At 43.8% G+C, this 15,214-nt stretch overlaps 1 long non-coding RNA gene across 1 annotated transcript in view; it reads right to left on the bottom strand.

Moving 5' to 3' along the window:
* Positions 1-14,256, bottom strand: part of LOC128347385 (uncharacterized) — a 39,438-nt gene extending 25,182 nt beyond the window's left edge. Inside the window, exon 1 of the long non-coding RNA XR_008317543.1 lies at positions 14,010-14,256. This is a non-coding gene — a long non-coding RNA (uncharacterized LOC128347385). The remainder of the gene's footprint in view (positions 1-14,009) is intronic.
* Between the last annotated feature and the right edge of the window lie 958 nt (positions 14,257-15,214).

The following is a 15,214-nucleotide window of genomic DNA, read 5'->3' as shown; positions in this document are numbered from 1 at the left end:
AGTACACTTGTGCCTCAAACATCCGCACGTCCACCATCTTGGATCAGGGTGGATGATATAATCACAAACTACACCATTGGTGCATCCCTATGTATCCATACAGCTGTAGCAAATTTGGTTCAAATTTGTTAGTGTACTTGCACCTTAGAAATTTAGGTGCCCACCATCTTGAATACGTGCCCACCATCTTGATGTCTCTAGGTGCCCACTTGAACCTCAAATGTTTATGGTTCCACCATATTGAATCAGGGTACATGACAACATTGCAAACTACACCACTGAAGTGTCCCTGTGTGTCACTCACTCCAACTGTACCTAATATGGTTCAAATCAGTTAGACAGTCCAAAAGTTAGCCCACCTACACCTCAAACATTCATATGTCTGCCGTTTTGAATTGGAGTTGATTACATCATCACAAACTATGCCATTGAGGTATCCCTATGTGTCCCTACAGCTGCAGCAAATTTGGTCCAAATAGGTTAAACGGTTTTCAAGTTAACCCACTTGTGCCTCCAAAGTTTACACATCCACCTTCTTGAATCGGTGTGGATGACATCAGCACAAACTATGCCATTGAGGTGTCCCTGTGTGTCACTCACTGCAGCTGTACCTAATTTGGTTCAAATGGGTTAGATAGTCCACAAATTAGCCGTGCACCTCAGACATTCATGTGACCACTACCTTGGATTAGGGTGGATGACATCATCATAAACTACGCTGTTTAAGTGTCACCATGTGTCCCTACAGTAGTACCAGATTTGGTTCAAATCGGTTAAGCAGTTTACAAGTTAGTCCACTTGCGCCTCAAATGTTTACGTGTCTGCCATCTTGAATCAGGGTGGATGACATCATCACAAACCACACCATTGAGGTGTCCCTGTGTGCCACTCACTGTAACTGTACATAATTTGGTTCAAATTGATTAGACAGCCCACAAATTAGCCAGCTTGCTCCTCAGATGTTCATGTGGCCATCATCTTGAATTGGAGTGGATGACATCATCACACACCACATCAGTAGGGCATCTCTATGTGTCCCTATAGCTGTTGCAAATTTGGTTCAAATCGATTAGGCAATTTACAAGTTAACCCACTTGCTCTGCAAAAGTCTATGCATACGCCATCTTGGATTGGGCTGGATGACATCATCACAAACTACACCTTTGAGATCCTTATGTGTCCCTACAACTGTACCCGGTTTGGTTCATATTGGTTCTGGTGTTGCGAAGTTGATAGGTGGGGGGGACACACACGGACACACGGATGGACACAAGGATAGACACATACACAGAATGCCGGGCAGGGGCGTAGCAAGGTTGGAGTGGGCCCAGAGACAAGATTTTAAAATGCCCCCCCCCAAAGTCCAGGGCCTCCGCACACCCCAGGCCCCCAAGGATTTAAGTCTGATATTCCAAAATAAGTATGCTGCCTGCAAATACATTTCACTGAATACACACACACACACGTCACAATATATAGTGATATACATTGAGTACTATACATTTGTATTACTTTTAATGCCTAGAACACACTAGAAAGATGAATTATTAAAATGGCCCCCTTGCTGCAGATTAGCAAAGGAGACTTTCATCCATGCAGGGTGAGCCTATGTATGTTTTCTCAGAATTCTGAACCAATTCAGTCAAGTTTGATTCCAGGAGGTTTTTCACAGGAGGCTTTTAAAGCCCTTTAAGACACCTCTCCTCTGGAATGGAGGTGCTGCATTCACATGTTGGCCAGATTTACCCTGAAGTCCCTGCAAGTTATTGGGGAGCAGTTCACACACAAGAAAAATAAAATAAAAGCACCACACACGCTTCACAGTTCTCACTCAGACCTTCTGGGTTGCAAAACAACTTGAACATAAGTGCATTTATAAATAAATGAATGAATGAATAAAATTAATAAAATACTGTTCCAGAAGTTTTTGCAATTTTCTGCCATGAAACAAGCCACTTATAGGACTTTTTAGATAGTTTTTTTTAAGTCAGCAAATTTTCCAAGCTGTTTCAAAATAAATATTCAGAGACTTCTCGGTCCCTCCCCCCCCCATATCCAAGCCCTATGGCAAGCAGATCCCTATATATGGGGGGGGGGGGGGGGGGCGGGAAAGGTAACCACAAAAAGGAGTTCACACTCTACCTGGCAAATGCTGGTCTGGGTTGAGCAGGGCAGCAAGGGGTCTTCTGCCGCAGAGAACACTCTGGCTGCCTCCTCCTTCCTGGCTTGCTTGGGCCCTACTCAAGTTCAGGCTTCACTGCGGCCTACACGGAGGCCTCCGTGGAAGCCCCGCCCACCCGCCGATCAGCTGAGAGGCAGGAGAAAAGGAGCTCTTTGCAGCTTGCCTGCTGCTTCCATTGCGGCCAGCAGAACAAGCAGGAGAGACGGCGAAGAGGGCAAGTGGCTGAGAGGCTATGGGGCTGGGCAGGGGGCAATGGGGAGTCGCATGAGGTGCCTCTGGGGTGCCCCTCCAGGCAGTGGGGCCCCCAGACAACTGTCTCCCCTTGCCCTATCATTGTTACGCGCCTGATGCCGGGTGATCTCATAAGCCTACTAGAAAGTAGGCTAAAAATGAATGGAAAGATTTATTAGCAAATCCCATAACTTTATAGGATTTGCAAGGTGGGGACAAGAAACGTTTGCAAAATGTAGCCTGCGATCCTGTTTATGCTTATGTGAGAGTATCAGCAAGACTTACTTTCAAATAAACATGCATAGAATCAGACAGCTGTTATAACTGCATTTGCCTATTTCTGTGTATGTCTTGCTTGGTGTCAAAATAGATGTGATAGATGTGGTGTAATTCAGTGCATTGGAACATGGAACTGCCCATAAAGGAGGTGTGAGTGGAATGATTTTAAGAGCAAAAGTGTTGCACACATAAGGAGCATTGACTCCTACCTGATCCTGCCACTTAGGACTCTATAGCTCCTCCCACAAGTACTTTTTGTCCAGCCAAGCACACTTCCAGTATCAGAGTTTGGATGAGGAGAAAAGCATCCGAGTGGACAGCCTTCAGGGAGGTAATCTGTGGGTGTGATAGGACTTTTTGTACTCACTCACACCTCCCTTTTGCTTTAAAAAATGGACCCCACCCAGTAGATGACAAATAAAATGAGCTTACAGAAGATCATAATATGTACTGTAAATGCAAGAGGAAATTAGAGTATTCTATCCCAACAAGGGCGTAGCTAGAGGAAAGGGGGCCAATGTTCTCCCCTCTCTCCAGCAGCCCCTTGGAGATAATGAAGAAGATAGGGAGGGGTGGAGCTAGGGGCCCCTCAGGAGCTCAGGGGCCTGGGTTCTTTGAACCCATCCGCTCAATTATAGCTACACCCCTGTATCCCAACCAGAAGAATCAGTAGAATGCACTTCCGCCCCTCCCCTTGCCTCCCATCAGGTAGCTTATGTGCCTGAGACAAGCAGATGAAATGCCTCTCTCCCGGCTCCCCCTCCCCAAGCAAGAGCTGATATAACCCTCTTGGTATTCCCACCCCACCCAAGCCCAGGTGCAACTCTTTGCTGAGCAGATCATCACCACCATGCAGGAGGCTGCCAGGCTTCTCCATGCTGCCCTGGTAGCAGGCAACAACAGGAGAGCTCTCCTCCTTTGCTTCCACTGAGTCTCCTTTCCTCCAAGCATGCATGGGAAGGAGATGCCATGAAACCAAGAGAGGAGAGACCTCCTGCTGTTGCTGCCTCTGGCTTAATGATAAGAGCAAATGTAGCCACACCAGGCTTCTTCCCAGGGATTAAATTAGTCAGGGATTATGGGAGTTGTAGTCCAGCCTCTGAAGGAGGGCCTAAGTTTTGCAGCCCTGGACTAGTACAACCATGTCAAACACTATGTAAAACATGTGAACCCTAGTCTGGAATTCAAGCTGTAGATTTAGCAAAATTAGCTAGCCTAACAGCTTTGTGCCAGCACAGCATCCTTGCACAAGCACAGTGCTAGGATGTCAGTCATTACTTGCACAATATTTATTTGATAATCATGTACAGTAATCCCTCGACCTACAAACTACTCGACATCCGATGTTTTCGAGTTACGAGCGACAAAAAAGACCGGAAGTAGTTGCCAGTTTAGATTCAGCTTACTCGACCTATGAATTTTTAGATGCGGTTTCCTCGACTTACGAATGTTTCCAGACTTCCGTGGTGCACTCTTCGACTTACGAAAATTTCGACCTCCGAACGTGCATTCGGAATGGATTAATTACGTAAGTCGAGGGACCACTGTACTTAATTATACATTATTGGGGGAATGCTTAGTTTAATATCACTGTATGAAGTATAGCCCTGATCATCATGTAGCCGTCAACAGAGCAACTGTACATGTAAGAACCCATGTTCACCTTTAAGAGGATAAGCAATGCAAAACATATGGCTAATTAAACAAATACATATAAATAGAGGGTTTTAAATAACACAAAAGCACATATCTATTCGTTAAGATACTTGCAAGTGACAACCGTAATTTTTATTGCCCTCTAGAAACTGAAATTGAAATTGAAGCACCACTAATGAGATTATAAATTACAAATAAAGCCATAGTAACAATCTAGTTTAAAGACATAATGTCTCTCATTTTCTATGCAATTAGCAAACCACTTAGGAAAAAGAAAAAGAAAAACAAGTTGTAAAAAGCATATGTGCATGATCTCTATACTCTTGTATTGGTAAAATAGTTTATATTAGAATTAAAAGATTGCAAGTATTTTTGAAATGTCAGCAGAGGCCTGACAAAAGAGTTATTAAGAAGAGTAGGAAAATGAGATGCAACTAACTAAATGTTTCTAGAATAATGGGACTAGGGTATCTGTAAATCAATAAATAAAAATATGACAGTGCTTGTGGATTTGTCCAGGTGCATTGCTAAAATTGATAGGGATGGGCAAACAGGTTCGACGTCGCCCGTGTTCAACGTTGAACTGGTCCAGTTCGACTGTTCAGGGTTGAACCGAACCACCCATCCCTCACCCACCCACCCCCTGGCCAGTTCAGGGGGTTCGCAAGCTTTTTTGCTGTGACAGGGGGAAAGGCTGAAGAACGGACAAATGACTGGGTTTTTTTTTTAACTAAGGGAGGCCGGTGGGGGAGGGGGGCCTCCACTGCTCCCCCAGAAGGGGCAAGTTTGAAATTTTTTTAAAAAATAAAAAAATTTAAAAGCTCACAACTCCCCCCCCCCGGACCAAACCAAAGTGCGGGGGTGGTTTCGAGGGGGTGCTGGAACAAACTGGCCCAGTCCAGTTTGGGTCCAGTTCAGACTTGAACCAAACTGGACCAGCTGGTTCCATGCACACCCCTAATAACTGAATGGGAGGAGGGGACAGATGTCCCTGGGCCCCTGAGGGAGAGGGGGTCCTGCAGCTGAGCATTAGCTTTCTTTTTATTCTCTCCCTCCTGCCTCTTTGAAGACAAGGAAGGGGCCAGGAGCTCCTCTTCACCACCTCCTCCTCCTCCTCCTCCTCCTCCTCCTCCTCCTCCTCCTCCTCCTCCTCCTCCTCCTCTTCTTCTTCTTCTTCTTATTATTATTATTATTATTTGATTTGTATACCACCCTTCCAAAATGGCTCAGAGCGGTTTACAATTAAAACAAACCACTAAAACAGTAAAGAGCTAAAACAAATTAAAAAAACAACATAAGAATTAACAATTTAAAAACATTTTAAAACAACAATTAAACAATTACAGTGATTAAAAACCCCGAAATCGGGTTTTGAATTTTAAAATAAACCAGAAATTAAAACCTCCACAATTTAGGAAGCTGAGAAAGCTTGGGTGAAAAGATGGGTTTTCAGGTCTTTTTAAAAAATTGCCAGAGATGGGGAGGATCGTATCTCAGCAGGGAGCGCATTCCACAATCTTGGGGCAGCGACCGAGAAGGCCCGTCTCTGTGTAGCCACCAAACGAGTTGGCGTTAACTGGAGATGGACCTCATCAGATGACCTCAATGGATGGTGGGGCTCATAACGAAGAAGACGCTCTCTTAGATACCCAGGGCCCAAGCCGTTTCGGGCTTTGTAAGTTATAACTAGCACTTTATATTTTGTCCGGAAACCTATTGGCAGCCAGTGTAACTCTATCAGTAAAGGAGTAACATGGTCTCTCCGAGATGACCCAGAGACCAACCTGGCTGCCGTGTTCTGAACCAACTGAATTTTCCGGACTACGTACAAAGGCAGCCCCACATAGAGCACATTACAAAAGTCAAGTCTGGAGGTTACCAGCAGATGTTCCACAGTTTTGAGGTCACTGATCTCGAGAAACGGGTGCAGTTGGCGTATCAGCCGGAGTTGATAGAAAGCACCCCTGGCCACTGCCTCAACCTGAGAAACCAGGGAGAGGTGTGAATCCAGAAGCACTCCCAGACTGCGAACCCATTCCTTTTGGGGCAGTGTGACCCCATCTAGAACAGGCAGATCAAAATGGTCTCTAGAGTTCTGACCCCGCACAATAAGTACCTCTGTCTTATCTGGATTCAGTTTCAGTTTATTCTCCCAGGGCCCAGTTTTTTATCCCAGGGTCCAGTCCAATCTTGCTACACCCCTGGATTTATATAATGTATACAGGTCTGGAAGTGACCTGAGAACAATCTAGGTTCCCTTTGGGTCTGAGAAGAAGCTTCTCTACTATGCTTTACAATTATACATGGTAAAGGAAAGGAGTAGAGAGCACATCATCCAAGCATTGCCATTCCATATGTATCCACAGAAGGCACATTGAGCAGAAAGGCACCCAGCTCCTTCCTACTTTGGTCCCTGGGAATAGTTTGAAATGTATTTCAAAATGTTGTAAGCCACTTTGAGAATCTGATGGTCAAAAAGTGGAATATAAAACTAACAACCACAAGGACCCTTTTACATCGAATGTCACTTGTCCTTGATCCAGCTGACCTGAATTACAACCAGACATGTCCATAGATGTTGCTATATAATCACAGCATTCCAACAGCAGGGTCAACATGGATTCTGCTCCCCCATTATTGTATCACCCAGAAGCAATATAATTTCAACACAGTGTGTATCAGCTGGAGACTCTAGAAATGAATCTACTAACCAGTGAAAACATTGTGTATTCATGTCCCTCATCCTAGTGAAGCCAGCCAGATTGTGACCTACTTGGCTGGACACAACGGTTCACATAAAGTGCAAGGGAATGCAGACAGCATGAGAACCACCACTGCACATTAATAAGCACCATTGTGAGGCTGCACTGCACAGCAGCCCCGCTCTGTCATAAGGGCGCCAGCACACAGCTGTATGAGGCAACACCCATTATTTCCAACCCTTACAATGGAGTGACTCTGCCCTGTAATGCAGCCCCATCAGCGTTTACAAGTGCACAGGGACACAGGCAGTGCTGACCATGCATGTGCTCAAGTCATGCACGTTCCCTTGTGCTGTGTGTGAGTCAACTCATGTGACTTGAAAATTCCCAGGTGCATATTAATTAAGAACAAAACTTGCTCAGAACTAGTTGGATGCTAGGAGTATGCATGAACTGTTTGATATTGAACCAATTCACATCAAACCAGGTTGTTCAGCAGCTCAGTCGTAAACTGAACAAGGGCTGGATCATTCCATAACTGAGCCAAACCAAGCCCAGTACAATGCAAACTGGCTGGACATTGAAGGGGAGCGGACTGGCAATGGTGGAGCAGCAAAAAGGTTGTCTAACATACTTACTGGCTTGTCACTCCCTGCTGCTCGATGCAGCTTCCCATCCCCCAGTACCTCTCAGTCACTGCCAGGTCACTCTTTAAAACAGGCCATCATGTGGGCAACCATGATAAAAAGCAGCAATTGGGATGTGGGGTGGCAAGCAATAGCAATAGCAATAGCACTTACATTTATATACCACTTTATAGCCGAAGCTCTCTAAGCGGTTTACAATGATTTAGCATATTGCCCCCAACATTCTGGGTACTCATTTTACCGACCTCGGAAGGATGGAAGGCTGAGTCAACCTTGAGCCCCTGGTCAGGATGGAACTTGTAACCTTCTGGTTACAGGGCGGCAGTTTTACCACTGCGCCACCAGGGGCTCAGTGGTAAAAGCAGCGGTAAGTGCTGGGCTGGTAAGAACCTTAGACAACTTTTCTTGCCACTCCCCTGCCACCCTTTGGTGGATTCCACCACCCCTTAATTTGTAAAGGGGAATCCTCAATGGAGCTGTAGCAAATTTGGTTTGGAGCTGTCCCTACAGCTGTAGCAAATTTGGTTCACATTGGTTAGGCAGTTCACAAGTTAGACCACTTTTGCCTCAAAAGTTTATGCATCCGCCATCTTGGATTGGGGTGGATGACATCATCACAAACTATGCCGTTGAGGTGTCCCTACAACTGTACCTGATTTGTTGCATATTGGTCCAGGTGTTGCGAAGCTGATGGCGGGATGACACACACACATGGACATACACAAAGAATGCCAACTGATCTCATAAGCCTACTGGAAAGTAGGCTAAAAATACATACTGCAGAAATGGCTGGGTCGAGAACTCAGAAATTTCACACAGAGTAGTGGAGGAAGACAGGATTCTGTGTATTTAATTTCAAGTAAATTGGTATAGCTGTTGATTTAAAAAAAAAATTCAGTTATTCTTGTGTGTGACTTTTTTGCCACAATTCTCAGATGTTTGTATGATTTCGCTTTATCCACAGGATTACTTCACAGAGCTCTGCAAAAATGCCAGAGTATACCACACAACCATTTTCAATACTCCAGCCAAGTGCAACTTTTAAAAGACATTTATGTTACACATTAAGGGCCAATTGTGATGGAAAAAATGGAAAAAGTACAATTATGCCACTGGCTGTATGAACTGCACCAAACTGAAAGCACTGTAAATATCTGTATGAACTTCACCAAACTGAAAGCTCTGTAAATATTTCCCATACAAACTCATATCAATAGCATAGCATTATACTGAAGTTTTACTGCAGCATACATATAAAAGTAATTAAGCATGATATTAGTAAAAGTACTCAATATATTAAATACAAACCGCATACAAAATACACTTAATTTTGCTCAATTACTTACTTTTATTTTTAAAATTGATATCCTACCTTATAAACAAACTCAAGACAGAATAGAAACATCAAAACAAAATCCCACTTCTTTTTGATGTTTTGTTTTGTTTGATGGTGTTTCAAGTTGATTTATGATCATTATATGTTATCATTTATAAGGTTAAAGGTAAAATAAAGCAAATACTCTCTGCCTACAGTATATACCAGGTTTGGACTACAGTAAAGCAAGTCATACACTTCTTGTCTGTGAGTCTTCACAGTATTCTCCCGAGTACTTATTAAACTGAACAAACAATACAATTGCTCTTTGGGGGCTCCTCAGCTTATAAAACCTTTGTTATTTCTTAAGTGAAAGAGAACACAGTACTTCAAACCACAGCACTACTATTGATGCTTCTACTATTGCTTCTCTCCCCATACTGTAATTGTTTAAGTCTGTCCAAATCATATCCATCCTTAAATATGTTATTTGGCCTCCACTCCTCCTGCTCCCCAGTGACATGACTCTATTCTTCTCATCTCCAAATCACTAGAGCCTGCATTCTCTATCAATTGCCTCTTCTGCTTGGCTGCCTATTTATCTGGAGTTTCCCACTCCAGCCCAATGAAACATCATGAAGATTTCAATACTTAATAACCTCTCTATGTGTTTTTAATGCATCAAGTCTTTTACTAGGCCTCTACACCTTCAAAAATGTTGGATTCCAACCTGACCCATGTGACACTGTCAGGTGGTGCCATATCAGCCTCTGAGAACTGCTGTGTCAGAAATCTAACAGCTCTGTTGAACCCTCTTCCCACCCCTGCCCTCTCCTCCCCGTCTCCCTGTAAGTAGGTGGAGGCAGGAAAGATTGCGTTGCTTCATCTTCACTCCAGAGGGAGCAAACGCAGCACACACATAGCTCCCTTCCACAGCTTGGAAGCTGTAGTGAATGACACACAGGGACACCTCAATGGTGCAGTTTGTAATGACGACATCCACCTCGATCCAAGATGGTAGACACATGAACATTTGAGGCACAAGAGATCTAACTTGTGAACCTCGATTTGCACCAAATTTAGTCCAGATGTAGAGACAGTGAAAGGAAAGTAGGCTGATTAGTTCTTACTAGAACAACTTGTTCCTAAAGTGAAAGCAAATATTTCCACTCCTTTCCTATTGCATGAGAGTGAGCAGAAGGGAGGGGAACAATTCAGCTCATTCACACAGTGATAAAACTTGTTTTAGCTGCATTACATCTGAATCAGGCCTGTGTGAAACAGAGAAGTGTGAAAATGTTTCAGATAACTCCCTGCAATTTAACTTTCAGGTAGAAAACTAAATGAGAAGGGACTGCATATTTCCAAACCAAGATATTGATTAATCATTTGTGACTCTGAAACGTGATGCCTGATTAATGAATGGTTTACAAAATCAGCGTGCTGCATCACTAAAAGTAGAAAATGCTCCATTTTGCATTCCCTCACATTTAGGCACTGAAATTGTTTTAAGTGTATGCTGGCAACCTGCAATTGCCCTGGGGTGAGATATACTAGAACAGCCCTCTTGTTCAGCCCCACTCCTGAGTTAGAGCCCCACAGTACACTGGTCTGTCTATACTGCCCGCATTATGCTGTGGAGCATTTCAGCCAGTATACCATTGCTTCAGGCAATGCCTCACTGACAGTGCAATCTTATACATGTTTACTCAGAAACAAGTTCAATTTATGATTTACTCTCAGGTAAGTCTATGCCACTTACCTCTTATTTTGTCCAGTTATACCTGAGAGTGACTCAAAGCCAGCAGGGGTTCATTTCCTTCCTGAATTATTTATTGCTCACTCTTGAATGTTCCCTGTTGCCTAATGTGTAGAAACACGTTAACTAGCCCCATCTTGTTAAATTTGCATGTTTGAGCACGAGTGCATGTGCACTGGGAGTATGTTTGTTATTATGCATGTTCACTCCAGTGTTCTTTCCGGTATTAAGGCACCATGTACGTTTTCCCTGCTCATCTAAGCAGCATGTCTTCTGTGCAACAACATTAGTGTTGTTAATTTTATGATAGAAAATGAAATTTCCAGTTGGTAAAATAAGACACTCAGTTATAAATTTTGCCTCTGTCAGGGAAGAAAAGCACAGTATTTCACACAGGAAACTACAGGAAGTAGATGATCTGGGTGAACCAAATATAAAAATGCACATGGCACAGACAGACCGGCTGATGCCCTGACTGCCCAAGTGCATGTGTACGGAGGGACTGTGGGGCTAATGTAGCAACTCAGCAATCCTTCTTGCAGTATTAGGTTGGATCAGTTTCAATCTGTGATTCCTGAGGATGTGGACAAGCTGCTTGGAGCGGTGCGGTCCACCACTTGTTCTCTGGAGCCTTGTCCGACTTGGCCAATTTGATCAAGCAGGGAGATTATTTGAGGAGGCCTGGTGAATATCATAAATGCATCGCTGAGGGAGGGTAAGGTGTCTCCATGCTTGAAGGAGGCAATAATTAGACTGTTTCTTAAAAAGCCTTCCCTAGATCCCTCAGTGATGGATAATTATAGGCCAATCTCTAATCTCCCTTGGTTGGGCAAGGTGATTGAGAGGGTGATGGCCGACCAGCTCCAGGTGGTTTTGGAGGAAACTGATTATCTAGACCCATTTCAAACTGGCTTTAAAGCAGGCTATGGGGTTGAGACAGCCTTGGTCGGCCTGATGGATGACCTATACCAGGGAATCGACAGAGGGAGTGTGACTCTGTTGGTTCTCTTGGAGGCGTTCGATACCATCGAACATGGTATCCTTCTGGGTTGCCTGGCGGAGTTGGGGATAGGAGGCACTGCTCTGCAGTGGTTCCGCTCCTATCTCTCGGGCAGATCCCAGATGGTGGAGCTTGGTGACAGTTGCTCTTCTCAACGAGAGCTGTTATATGGAGTCCCTCAGGGGGACTCCACCAATCACCAATGCTTTTCAATATTTACATGAAACCGCTAGGTGAGGTCATCAGGAGATATGGTGCTGGGTGTTTTCAATATGCTGATGACACCCAAATCTACTTCCCTCTTTCATCTGCTTCATCAGGAAATGGGGTTCATTCCCTAAATACCTGCCTACAGGCAGTAATGGGCTGGATGAGGGAGAACAAATTGAAGCTGAATCCAAGCAAGACGGAGGTGCTCACTGTAGGGGCTCAGAATCTGAGGGATGAGTTAGATCTCCCTGTGCTGGATGGAGTTACACTCCCCCAGAAGGCGCAGGTACACAGCTTGGGGGTACTCCTGGATCAAGGCCTCACTCTGGTATCTCAGGTGGAGGCTGTGGCCAGAAGTGCTTTTTATCAGCTTAGGCTGATTCGACAGCTGCATCCATTCCTAGAGGAGAATGACCTTAGAACAGTGGTGCACCAGATGGTAACCTCCAGGCTTGACTACTGTAATGCATTCTATGTGGGGCTGCTTTTGTACGTAGTTTGGAAACTTCAGTTAGTTCAAAATGCGGCCTCAAGGCTGGTCTCCGGGGCAACCCAGAGAGACCATATTACACCTGTTTTGAAACAGCTGCACTGGCTGCCGATATGTTTCCAAGCAAAATACAAAGTGCTGGTTATTACCTTTAAAGCCCTGAACGGCTTAGGTCCAGGTTACCTTAGAGAGTGCCTTCTTCGGTCTGATCCCCACTGCATGCTAAGATCATCTGAGGAGGTCCGGCTCCAGTTACCAGCTCGTCTGGTGGCGACCCAGAGGCGGGCCTTCTCTGTAGCCTCTCCTGGACTGTGGAATGCGCTCCTTGTAGACATCCGTAATTTGAATTCTTTATTGGAATTTAGGAGAGCCCTAAAGACCTACCTGTTCAGCCTGGCCTTCCAGTGCTCTTGAATTGTTTTAATGGGCCTTTGATGTTTGTGAACTGCCCTGAGCTATTTTGTAAGGGCAGTCTAAAAATCGAACAAATAAATAAATCCTTCTACATGTTTGCAGTTGGTTAAGTGGTAGAAACATCTCCATTCTGCCCTGCTCCAAAAGTGCTCTGGAAGAGAAATGAAACTTTGCTGATGGTCATCAACATGTTTCCACTCTTCCAGAGTGTTTCAGGAGTATAGGCAGAGTAGGTATGTTTCTGCTGCTTGTGCAAAAGCACATGTGTCGTGGGATTGCGGGGAGAGTCACATTCCCACAGTCCCTCTTTACATGTGCACTTAAGTAGTCAAGATGTAGATGCCAGCCACTGACTATAAGTGCTTAGAGCATTAGCATAGCACATTTTTAACCAGCCCTTGTGTCATTAAGAATATATGTATTGTCATATTGAAACTGTCTTCTTAAATTAGATTTCCACAATCATTTTCCATGCCAAAAGACCCATACCTACTTCTGATGTTCACTATATCATTTTAAAAGGTCTGTTGATGTGGTTTATCTTTTAAACATTTGTCTGTGTATGTGTCATTAATGAGCTGAAAAATAAGAACAGCAATTGCTTTTTCAAAATTAAATAAGGGCAGCCTTGCTGGATCAGGCCCAATGCCCATCTAGTCCATTACCCTGTTTCCCAATGTGGTGCACCAGATGCCTTGGGAAGCCACACAACCAGGAGATCAAAACATGCTCCCTCTCCTGCTGCTGCTCCCTTGCAACTGGAATTTGCAGGCATCCTGCCTCTGGACATGGAAGTAGCCTATAGCCATCAGGACTAGTAGCCATTGACAGACTTATCCTCCATGAATTTGTTTAAGCCCCACTTAAAGTCATCCAAGCTGGTGGCCATCATAACATTCCTCAATGGACAATTCCATAGGTTGATTTGTGCTGTGTGGTAAAAATACTTCCATTTGTCAGTCCTAAATTTCTTGGCAATCAGTTTCATGGAATGACCCGTGGTTCTAGAATTGCAAGATCCTATCCACTCTCTCCACACCATGTATAATTTTATAGCCCTCTATCATGTCTCCCATTTGTCACTTTTCCCCTCAACTAAAAAGCCCCAAGTATTTTAGCCTTACCTTGCAAGGAGGGTGCTCTAGCCCCTCTGATCATCTTTGTTGCCCTCCTCTGCACCTTCATTCTTCTGCACACAATTCCAGTGCTTGAGGAAGACAGAGCCAACAGGGAGAAGAACTGCTAGCATCAAAGACTGAAGAAGAGATAGGCTTTCTTATTCCTAAAGGTAGAACTGTTCCAAGTACTGTACTCCCTGACCTGCCAAGGTTAGAAGCTACTGGTTGGTTGTGCTGTTTTCATCCCTTCAGAGATGGCATTCCCTGGCAGTAAAAAGAAGCAAGTTTGCTACTATGGTATTGAACATTATTGACAGAGAGATTATAATAAACTGCAATTCCAATTCATAAATCACACTGCAGAGCAGGGCTGGAGTAAATGAGCTGTGGGTTACAGTTTAAGGATAAAGGTTCTTTTTTTTATTCTCTTCAGCTAAACTGTTAAAGCAGCAGGAGAAACTGATCTGATTGCTACTCTCATCTGTAAATATGATACACTGCAATCCTACACCTAGTTAAATGAACTAATGAAACTGTACTTTTTCTTTTTCAATTGTGTACATTTACTTAGAAATATATTCTACTGCAACCAAGGGGGTATGCTTTACATAAATAGACATATGAACAGAATGTAAATTCCACAAGACTCAATAGGCCTAAGTACCTTTTTCCCTCTAAAAGTAAGTGTCTTGTATGGCTTTTCACAGGAATTTGAAAGCAGAAGTAAAAGGGTATTTGGAAACAATGTTACATCTGATCAAGTATCAACAGGCACCATTCATAACATACTGTGGGCATAACTGAGACTAGTTAGTCAAGACAAAGCAGCACTGAAAGCAATGAGAGAAGTCCCATTAATTTCAGTGAGGCTTAGTCATGTCTGACTAATGTTCAACATTTTTGATCTATCTATCTATCTACCTACCTACCTACCTACCTACCTATCCATTGAGCTATTAGATGCTGTGCTGACATGGAAGCTCATGGGGAAATTGACTAGACTGGAATGGGAAGGACTGAGAAGAGCAAGAGAGAGAATTTACATATTAGCCCAATCTGAAGAGTAGCACCACTAGCACTGTGCACCCCCAGGACTTCTGGTTTGTGTTTCTCAATCATGTCACATGACAATCCTTTTCTGAAGTTGAGATGACTTTTACAAGCAGTTTGTGATATATAACTTGTTGTTTAAAGAAGAATAAAAAGAGTAA

The sequence above is a fragment of the Hemicordylus capensis genome, chromosome 2 (genome assembly GCF_027244095.1).
Source record: "Hemicordylus capensis ecotype Gifberg chromosome 2, rHemCap1.1.pri, whole genome shotgun sequence".
NCBI lineage: Eukaryota > Metazoa > Chordata > Lepidosauria > Squamata > Cordylidae > Hemicordylus > Hemicordylus capensis.
This window is presented reverse-complemented; position numbering and strand designations above follow the sequence as displayed.